Source organism: Cavia porcellus, unplaced genomic scaffold, assembly GCF_034190915.1.
Source record: "Cavia porcellus strain 051 isolate PalLab524CR breed Dunkin Hartley unplaced genomic scaffold, mCavPor4.1 scaffold_28, whole genome shotgun sequence".
Taxonomy (NCBI): domain Eukaryota; kingdom Metazoa; phylum Chordata; class Mammalia; order Rodentia; family Caviidae; genus Cavia; species Cavia porcellus.
This window is the reverse complement of record NW_026947511.1, coordinates 44,894,611-44,905,027: the sequence shown is the minus strand read 5'-3', so window position 1 is coordinate 44,905,027 and position 10,417 is coordinate 44,894,611. Positions and strand designations below refer to the sequence as shown.

The following is a 10,417-nucleotide window of genomic DNA, read 5'->3' as shown; positions in this document are numbered from 1 at the left end:
CCGTGCCAGGCTCTGTCACCACCATCGTCCCCAGCAGCACCATCATGAGCAGCCTCACTCATCACACCACTGTTGCCACCGTCACCACCAAGACCATCACCACTGCGGGGAAGGGTTGAGCTGCGTCCTCCGGAAGCTGCGGAAGTCCTAACCTGAGGCTTTTGCAGATAATCAAGTTAAGATGCCGTGAAGAATGTGGGCCTGGGCTGGAAAGTGGCTCAGGGATAGAGGGCTCACCTGGCAGGTACAGGGCCCTGGATTCAACCCCTACCCCCTACCCCCTATCCCCAAAAAGTAGTTGTGACCCCTGATTCAGCATGACTGCTTTCCCTGTTCCTGAGCCAAACTTTGGACACAGGGACATGCACACCACCACCATCGCTGCCCTTGTCATCGCTGCCACCACCGTGGTCTTTGCCATGATCCAGTTTACTTAAAGTGGACTGTACCCTCCCCATGTGAGCATTGGGGTCCTGGTAACCCTCACCATGGCGCAGGCCCACACAGCTGCAAGTGTCCAGCCTCCCCGTGCCCCACGGCTGCCTCCCTCCCCCGTGAAGTCATCTCTCTCCTCTTCTGCTCACCTCCAGCAGCTGGAAGTCTGCTTGGACCGTGCCAACACCTTGAGCCGTTGCTAACCTTTGGCCCGGGAAGGACGCACAGGGCCCCTTGGAGGTCGTGTGTGCTGGGTCAGTGCCACCCAGGGAGTCCTGTGCTCCTCTTTGCGCTAGAAGTGCCTCTGTCCCCACAGAGAAGGCTGAGCCAGCTCTGAGGCCAGCAACCTCTTGCCACCCACCTTTCCATGTCGGGTTCAGGTGGCTGAAGACGGGTGTTACTGCTGCAGGCACCTGGGGCATCCTGGGCACACAGCCATCGTGTCTGGGAAGGAAGCGAATGCAAGTGGGGATAACCCGTGACCGTGAGGGTTGGAGCTGCTTGGATTTCCATGAGGAAGGAGGACGCATAACTCTCTGCATTTCCTGTTAGGCTCCATCATAAAAATGGCTCCATCCCTGCTGGCTAAATTTGTTTGATCCTTTTCCAGCCTAACCAGAACCACTTACCCATTCACTGACTGACTTTGACAGCAGTGCTGGGGACAGAACCTGGAGAGCACTGTGCCTCGGAGCCACATCCTCAGCGCCTCCTCGCCTTCTCCACTCAGAATTTTCCTGTCCCTGCCGGTCTGTACTCTAAGATATTTCTCCTGCAGGAAGAGGAGATGGCCATGGGTCCTAGACGCACTAGCTGTCTGCTGAGCCTGTGGCTATTTGCGGAACCTGGGGTTACCATAGCCCTCAGGTACTTAGGAGACTTGTCACGTTGTTTGCAAAGTCTTCAGCTGTTGACAGCTTCTGCAGAGGTTCAGCCAGCGCCTGTGCAGAACTCTGCAGTTAACATTGTTGTGAAATTTTGAAACAACAGTCTAAAATTGTTCTTTTGGGGGGCATTGTTAGTTGTTTTAGTTTGGTTTGGTATTGGGTTTTGGGTTTTGTTTGTTTGTCTTTTAGGTTTTTTTTTTTTTTTTTTTTTTTTTTTTTTTTTTGTCTTTCTGAGACAGGGTGTTGCTATGCAGTTCAGGTTGAGCTCACCTTGTAGCCCAGGTTGATCTCGAACTTGTGATGATTCTCCTGCCTCAGCCTCCTGAGTGCTGGGATTACACCACCACACCTGGCTTTGTTTTGTTTGTGGTGCTGGGAGTCAAACTTAGGGCCTTGCATATGCTAGGCAAGGGTGCTACACATGAGCTACTCCCTGGGGTTGAAAATGCAGTGTAAGGTTGGCACTTTTCTGTGCTACGTGCCTGTCTGCAGAACTAGCAGGTGTCTGCAGAGGCGGCAGGTGTGTGCAGGGGCAGTCTGTGATCCCCCATCTCCCACGGGCTCCAGCGAGACACCACCTGCCTTGTAGTGATCCAGCCACGTGGCTGCCCAGCCCTAGACTTCCGATCTCCAAACTGTACACCGAATAAACCTTTTCTCTTTGCAAATTGCCCAGCGGTAGGTATTGTGCTGTAGAAAACAGGCCAATAGCCTGGGCATCAGGCTCAGCTTCTGAACTGAGGGTGGACACTGTATTCAGCAGAGCATGGTGGGCGTCCCTGTCAGCCGATCTGAGGATACGGAAGCCCCCAGGCCCTGCCTAGAAGGAATTTTCCACCCAGCCAGGGAACGGCCCTGGGGCACACACAGACCACCCTGAGGACAGGTGGGAAGCCCCCCAAGGGTGCCAGAGGACTCAAGCCCCTCCTAACTGGCTGCCTACGTGCCTGTTCTCCACACATCTGGGTCGGCATCACCAGGAAGGACAAACTGCCTGTGTCCTTCAATCCCCCGCAGCCCCTTTCTCTCTGGGTCCTGATCCTTTCTAACACACACACATACACACACACACACACACACACACACACACAAAAAAAAAAGGATCTTTGCCTGGCATGATGGTGAATCCCAGTACTCTGGAATAATCCCAGCATGCAGGAGGCTGAAGCAGGAGGGTCACAGTGAATTCAAGGCCAGCCTGGGTTATATAGTGAGACCCTGTCTCAAAACAACATTAAAACAGAAGAAAAAGTAACTGAAAATTAACTTTGCAACAAATTCCTAGCCACCCAGCTGAGAGGTTTTTGAAATCTGAACCCTGGAGACGCTCTGGCCGTCAGTCACCCAAAGGCAGGTTCCCCTGAATGGTGAGATGCAGGGTGCAGCCCAGGCAGCAGGGGGAAGGGGGTGCAGCTGCCCTGGCTGCCGGTGGGGTGGGGAAAGCTCGCCGGGGAGGCACACCCAGCTTCTTGGCCTCAGCTGCAGCATGACTGAGTCTTTATTAATTGAATTCCTCTTTTCCCAGTGACTCATAGGCCTATTTCCAACAGGGACGCACCTGGTGTGGGAAGCAGGTCCAGCCTCGGCAGGAGCACAGGGCTGCCGCAGTTGGCCGCAGCCGGCAGCCGGCAGCCCTTCTGCCGAGGAAAGCCTCCTCCTTTTCCTCCTGCAGAGGAAAGCCTCGCGCTAGGCCAGTGGTGGCGAACCCAGGGCACGAGCGCCACTGCAGGCTTTTTCTACCGCTGAAATCTGGAAAAGCTTCGCCATCCCTGCTCTGGGCTCTCCTGCCTCTGGACGAGCTCGTCTGTGTTCTCAGACTTCACCCTGGACTCTCACGCGGGATCTGTAACTGACAGCTGTCTCTCCCTCCGGTCTTCAGAGCAGGGGGTCCACCCCACCTCCTGTCTCACCTGAGACTGGTTCACAGAGGAGCGTGGGAGAAGGCAGTGGTCACCACACCACACAGGCACACCTGTCCTTGCAGGTTCCGGAATTCCTGGTCCTTCACCCACATTGTCCTCTGAGCTTCTTTGCCCAGGTTGCCATGAGCAACTTGCTCTTTAAAAGTTTCCAACAGAGTTCATCACTTTCGTGCTGATTTTTTTTTTTTTTTTTTTTTTTTTTGGTGGGGCTGTTGGCTGTTATGGATTAAGAACTGGTGGTTAACTTAATGCCAGCTGGATTAAGTCACTATGGCGCTAAGCATAGATGGTCCACCTGAGGAAAGTTGTCACCATAAATGGAGATGTGGAGAAGGAGAAGGGAGGCGCTGAGGCACTGTGGGTTCTCCTGGAGAAGCTCTGGTCTGCACATCGAGCATTGCTTTCTGGTTCCGGAGCAGAAGACGTGTGCCGCTTGGTCTCTAGGATGAACTCATCACGCTGGCTTCCTGGCATGTACCCGACTGTGCCTATCATCGGAGGAGCTCAGGGTCTCCGTGTCACTGAGGATGGTTGTGGGGCCTTTGTTGTGAGTGTGACTTCTCGGCTCCAGCGTAGAACCCTCATCCCACCAGCACAGCTCCTTCACCCCGCTGGCACAGACTTTCTGGCTTCCACCGCTGACCTTTGGGCCTTCCCGGCACGGATCTGTTAAAGAGACTGGCGTGAGTCCTTTCTGTGGGCTCTGGACCTCCAGGTAGACTTGTGGGAGGCATTGTCCTGAGCTCTAGGTCTTCATCTGGACTCATATAGGACATTGCTGTGGGACTCAGGCCCTTGGCTGAATATTCTATGTCTTTAGAGCTGTGGACAGATTTCCCGCACTTTCTTGTGTTAACTCTGCGTGATCATCATAAAATAATATTCTAAACTCCATGTCCTGATTCTAATTGTTCTCTCTACAACCCCTGACTACAACAGGGGTGCCAGGAATCAAACTCGGGACCTTGTGCTTGTGAGGCAGGCGCTGTGCCCCTGAGCTGCATCCCTGTCCCTGAGAGGGGTCATCACTTTTGCTTCCCAGCTGCACTGTCTGCTTCTTTCCTGCTTTGGAGTCACCTGGATGGCCAGCTGCCAGGATCTATCTTGATGGTCCTGCCTCCAAAAGGACCCCAGGTCCCCCTTTGTTCCTCTCATCCTCCACCCAGGCAAGGCCTCAGTGTCCTTCCTGCTCTCCCTGGATTCCCCACTCTCCACATCAGATTCTGGGATCACCATTCAGTCAGTCAACAAACACACCCAGCACTGTCGAGAGGACAGATCCAAGCCTCATAGCAGGTATTTTTAGTTGGTGGGGGCTTTCTCTCTCTACTTGTCTGGAAAGAATGCTTCTCTGCTGTCTTTTAGTTTTAACATTTTTAATGCACAGCCAGGAGCGCATTTTACATATTTATAAAATTCCAGCACTCTGGAGGCTGAGGCAGGAGGATCACTAAGCATTCAAAGCCAGCCTGGGCCACACAGCAAGACAGGGAGTGGTGGCACACACACTTATAACCCCCGAACTCAGGAGACCGAAGTTAGAGGATTAAAGTGAGTTTGAGGCCAGCCTGGGCTACAGAGTGAGTTCACAGCTAGCCTGGACTGCATAGCGAGACCTTGTCTCTAACAAACAAACCGATATATGACATGGAACAGTTGTTCATAGAGAGACTACTAGAAAATGCAGGTAACCAAGAAAATTAAAATCTCTCATTTCCCTACTAGTCTTTCTACTCTCTGATGTCTCCTGCCCCCCCAAAAAGGAGGGGTCACCTTTTGTGTATTTCTAGACACTTTTATTTCCCTACTGCATGTTTTAAGCACCCCTCTAGCAGGGGCTCACAGCCCATTCGGCACGGCCCTGGGGCTCCCAGCTGCCGAGCCCCGGATAACAGGTGCCCTTCCTCAACTAAAACCCCAGTGCTCAGGCTTAACCACAGTGCTGGCACTTTGCTAAAGAAGTGGGTTGGAGGTTGCAGCGTGGGCACTTGGTCTCTGAAAGTTTCACTGTCCCTGACTTAATCCCGGTACTCAGGAGGTCCAGGCAGGAGGCTCTCCCAGTCTGGGGCCACCCTGGCTTATACTGCCAGGTTTTATTTCAAAAACAAACACAAAGAAAATCTTGCAGTTTATGTCCCTTCCTGCCTCTAATTTATTTATCCGTTCAGCAAATATTTTTTTGACTTTTATGTTTTAACTGGCAAAGTTTGTGCATATTTACACTGTGCAATATACTGCTGTGAAATAGTTTTACCTTGTGGAGTGGTCAAATTCCGCAGTTAACACAGGCATTAGCCAGCGTGCTTATCACATTTACAGTGAGGACACCAAACCTGCTCTTAGCCATTTTCAAGTACACAATACATTGCTGTTAATCACAGTCAGCAAATATATAAAATACACAGAGAAAGCAAGAATGTAGCGGCTTTGTTTTGTTTGTGTTAATGAGGTTATGGAACCCTGGACCTCACATACTAGACAACAGCTCCAGAAGCGGGGTTTAGCTCAGCGCCCTAGCACCTGCCTGGCAAGTGCGAGGTCTTGAGTTCAATCCCCAATACCAGGAAAAAAAAAAGACAAGTGCTCCACTACTGAGCCACACCTTCAGCTGCAGCCACTGTAGCCCCAAATTACCAGGCAGAGGCCTAGACCCCAGGACAGGGACACCAGCCTAGTGGGGGAGACGGATGCACAAAGGAACCGTCACCGCTCTCAGCCATGCGGGGGCACAGGGTGGGGCGGTGGGGCGCCAGGGAAGGCTTCTCCCCAAATGACATGGGTGGACAGCAGCACATCCAGGGCGGCGCCACCCAGGGAGCCCACAGAAGCCTTTCAATCCTACAATCAGAGGGACAGAAACGAACTCTCAGGTGCATTTGGAGAAACGCCTTTATCTGTGATTGTATTATGACTGTTACCTAACCAGGCTGCTTTGCCCGCTGCCCAAAGGTCAATCCCTGAGGCCGTGAGTTTTGCCAAAACAGAGAAAGTTTTAGTCAAGAGGCGAGAGAGGACGGGGCTTAGAAGCATTTGCGAGATGGGAAAGCAGGGTGACTCGGGTGGGGAAACTGAGGGAAGGCGGTTGCGCACGCGTAGAGTTCCTGGCTCTGCATAGGGCGCATGCTCAGAAAATGGGGTCTGCAGGAGGATCTGAAGGCGGGGGCTTGGGCCACCTGACGTCAGTGAATGTTTAAACCATGGCAGAGGTGACCTACGGTACAGCAGGCAGGAGTCCACAATTTGGTATTCCTGAATTTCAAAATGCAAGAATGTGCTCTTAGGTTTTTAAGTAGGGAGGAGGATGGGTCAAGCTTTTAAAATAATAATAATGATATTATTATGATAATATAATATGATATTAATGATTATAATATTATTATTAATATGTTTATTTTTGAGACTGGATTTCCTTAAATAGCTAAATTTCCCCAGATGGCCTTGAAGTATGATTCTCCTGCCTCAGCGTCCCAAGTGCTGGGATTACCAGCATGTACCACCAAGCCCAAACATTTTAAAGGAGAAAAGTTATTCATTTCTTTTCTTTTTTAATTTTAAAGAGGCAGAATAAAACCAATCAAAACAAACCAGTGTATGAGATACAGGACTTCAAACCATTACAAAATCAACATTAATTACCATAACTGAATGTCTTCAAAAGAGCTGCAGATAACTTTGGACATAGTAAAAATCAAACAGAGCAGAATAGAGCTGAAACAATAAAAACAAGACAATGAATGCAATAAAAGACTTTGAAACAAGCCAATAGTAAATACAAAATTGCTACCATAATATATCTTGCTATCTTGGAAATAGCTGCTCCTGCCGTTGGGTTTAACAATCAAACAAAACAAAAGAAAATAAAACCCAACCCAACGAAACAACCAAAACGATACAGGACTTCAAAACAAGACTGTAGGGAATCAACAATGGCTGCCACCCTCAGCAGGAGTCCCCCCAGATGCCACACTGAGTACCACTACCCTCTGGACCCATGATCAGACCACTGGCCCTAGACCTGCAGTGTCAGTAAAACACCAAGCACCATGGCATCCGGTTGCATTTCACTTATATAGCTATCCTCACAGCCTGTGTGTCTGGTTACGCCGATTGCTTACAGTGGCAGGAGTGGGTACTTGTTTGCCAGCCTGTGGCTGGAAGGGGCTGGGGTCTGGCTGTTCAGTCTGACAGCGGCCCACGCATGGCGCTGGTTCCCAGGCTGGGTTGCTTGTTGGTGTGGCCTTGTTCTCTGTCCCCTAAGTCCTCCAGTGGTGCAGGCTCATGGGAAGGGGCTTGGGTCTGGCTGTTCCTGGTCTGGTGACGGCCCACGCCTGTTGATTTCATTATGAGGACTTGGTTCAGTTTATATTAAAGACATTTGTAAAATGTCATTCACAGAGGAAGGGAACTTATGATGGAAAGGGTGCTTGGAATCCATGAAAGCATATGGCCTGGTGGAGCAGAGAGAGGGGGAGGCCCAGATAGGTGGGCAGGGCTGGACCTGGCAGTCCCGTGGGAACTGCTGGCATCATCCTACAAGCCATGGGAAAGCAGAGAATTAACAAGCATTTTACTGACTTTCTTTTCTTTCTTTCTGTTTTTTGTTTGTTTGTTTGTTTGTTTGGTACTGGGGATCAAACTCACGATTTCCAGGCAGACATGTAAGTCACTGAGCTAAATCCTTGGCCTTTTTTGAACCCACTTTGTAGCCCATGTTGGCCTCAAACTCGCAGCAATCCTCCTGCCTCAGCCTCCCAAGTGCTGGAATTACAGACATGTGCCACCACACCCAGCTTTACTGATTCTCAAACAAATATTTTTTTTTTTAAGAAACCATGGCATCAACCAGGGTTGGTGACACACATCTATAATCCTAGCACCCTGGGAGTCAAGGCAGGAGGATTGTAATTTAAACCCAGCCTGGACAATTTAGCAATTTGGTGAGACTGTCTCAAAATGTAAAATTAAAAGGGGGCTGGGGATGTTGCTCAGCTCAAAGGTACCTTTTTCCTTTTCTTTTTCTTTGCAGTGCTGAGGGACAGAACCCAGGGTCTCTGGTGTGCCAAGCAAGCAGCCTCCCACTTAGCTACACCTCTGGCCTGAGATAGAAATGATCCCAAAGGCCACCTAGAGCTTCGACCTTGCGAGGTTAAACGCAGAAATGCTGTCACGAGCTGGGCCTAGCTGTGTCAGGAGGTCCTGAGGCACCCAGGGCCCCCATGCCTGTGAGCTACCACCCAGAACTCCCGGGACAGGCGTCCTCCGCACCAAGGCCAAAGTCCTGTGTGTGTTCAAATTCTGTTTACGGCCCGGCTCCCCCTGGACACTGACTCAGGAGGCAGAAATTCCAGGAATCCCAGTTCCTCCTCTACTTGGCACCCTCTTCCTCCACCACCACCTCCTCCTCGTCCTCCTCCTCCTCCTCCTCCTCCTCCTCCTCTCCACCCTCACCCAGCCAATCCCTGGGCCTTTGCCCCTTTGGGGGACAAGTGACCAATTGTCCCTGCGACCTTCACATCCCTCTCAAGCAGCTGTGCCAGGCTGGACAAAGTGGCCATGGGCTTCCAACTCTAGGACTGCGCGTGGCCAGGGGCCCAGGGGTGTGGGACATACAGGGCGTCAGGGCCCTGCTGCTGAAAACCTTCCAGGGACGGTTTGGTTCAGAAGCCAGGCTGGGTGACACAGCACTCAGGCGACTGAAGCAGGAGGATCACCTGGGCTACACAGGCAAATAACAACAAAAAACTGTGTTTCCGTTGCAGGAGCCTCTCTGGCAGTCTGCTAATGCCTATTGACTTCTTCCTGGTGTACTCTTTGGTGCCTTAGTTGTTTTTATGGTGTTTTTGTTGTTCTGGTTTGACAATACTGGAGATTAAGCCCAGGGGGTGCTGAGCTACATTCCCAGCCCCTCTTTTTGATAATTTTATTTTGAGATGGGTGTGGTGACCCATGCTTGTAATCCTAGCACTCGGGAGGCTGAGGCAGGAGAATCACCATGAATTCGAGGCCAGGCTGGACGACATAGTGAGTCCAGGCCAGCCTGAACTGCATATCTATCAAGACCCTGTCTCAAAAAACAAAAACAAAAACCAAAAAAAACAAAACACCACGAGTAAATAAATAAAATAAAATTTCATCTTGACACAAGAGCTCCCTAAATTGCCCAACTAGCTTTGAACTAATGATCCTCCTGCCTCAGCCTCTCACATAGATGGAATTTACAGGCATGTGCCACCACAGCTACTCCTGATGTAGAGTTTCAACATTCACAAAAGACACTGTGTTATAAAGTTCAGCAATTCTGTTAAAACTTAATTATGAAACAATTTCCTAAAAGTAAAGTTTGTGAGCCCATCACAGTGGTACACATGTATAGATATCCCAGCACTTGGGAGGCGGATGCAGGACTGCCACAAGTTCCAGGCCAGCCTGGGATCCATAGTGGGCTCAAGGCCAGCCTGGACTACCTACCCAGCAACACAGGTGTGAGTCCCTGGGTTTGGCGCCCAGTACTGTAAAATAAAGGGAGAGAGAGAGAGAGAGAAAGAGAGACAGAGAGAGAGAGAGAGAGAGAGAGAGAGAGAGAGAGTGTGTGTGTCCAGGCCTCCCATACAGCAGGCTACCTGCCCAGGCCAGGATGAGGGGAAGATTTCTTGTGCTGCTGGTGCACCCGTTACCCCAACAATGAGTGTGAGCTGGGCTGAACTGGTCCTGTGTTCTGAGGGCAGCCCGGACGAACTCGGAGTTGGTGGTGGTAAGCAGGCCCCACTCACCCTGGGCACTGGGAGAAGGCATTCCGGGAATCAAGGACAGTTGGTGGGACACTTATGCATCACAGCCTCCCGTGTGACTTAGAGGTGCAGGTGACTCCTCCGGGACAGGAGTGCTCCGGTTTCTGAGTTGTTTGGTTACTGAGTTTTTTTTTCTCACTATAGAAATTGTAGGTGTCGCCGCACAGTAGTGAAACCTGATATTCCCGTGTCCCTGGTGTAAGAGAAAGACTTTGAAATGGCAATAAAAATCTATCTGGAATCAAGCAGCCAAAAAGCACCATTGGGACAAAGGACAAACTCCCGAGCCTGAACCTGTTACTCATTAAAAGCGCAGTCTGCGTTTTCTCCTGCGATAGGAACTTAAAAGTGGTTTTCGCAGTAAAATCTGGCCGGGTCTGCAGAT

At 50.7% G+C, this 10,417-nt stretch overlaps 1 long non-coding RNA gene across 1 annotated transcript; it reads right to left on the bottom strand.

The window, feature by feature from the left end:
* Positions 1–2,802: 2,802 nt before the first annotated feature.
* Positions 2,803–10,214, bottom strand: LOC134473833 (uncharacterized). The gene is made up of 2 exons (XR_010044296.1): positions 10,015–10,214; positions 2,803–3,910 (listed from the first exon to the last, which is right to left on the bottom strand). It is a non-coding gene; the product is annotated as an uncharacterized LOC134473833 (long non-coding RNA).
* Between the last annotated feature and the right edge of the window lie 203 nt (positions 10,215–10,417).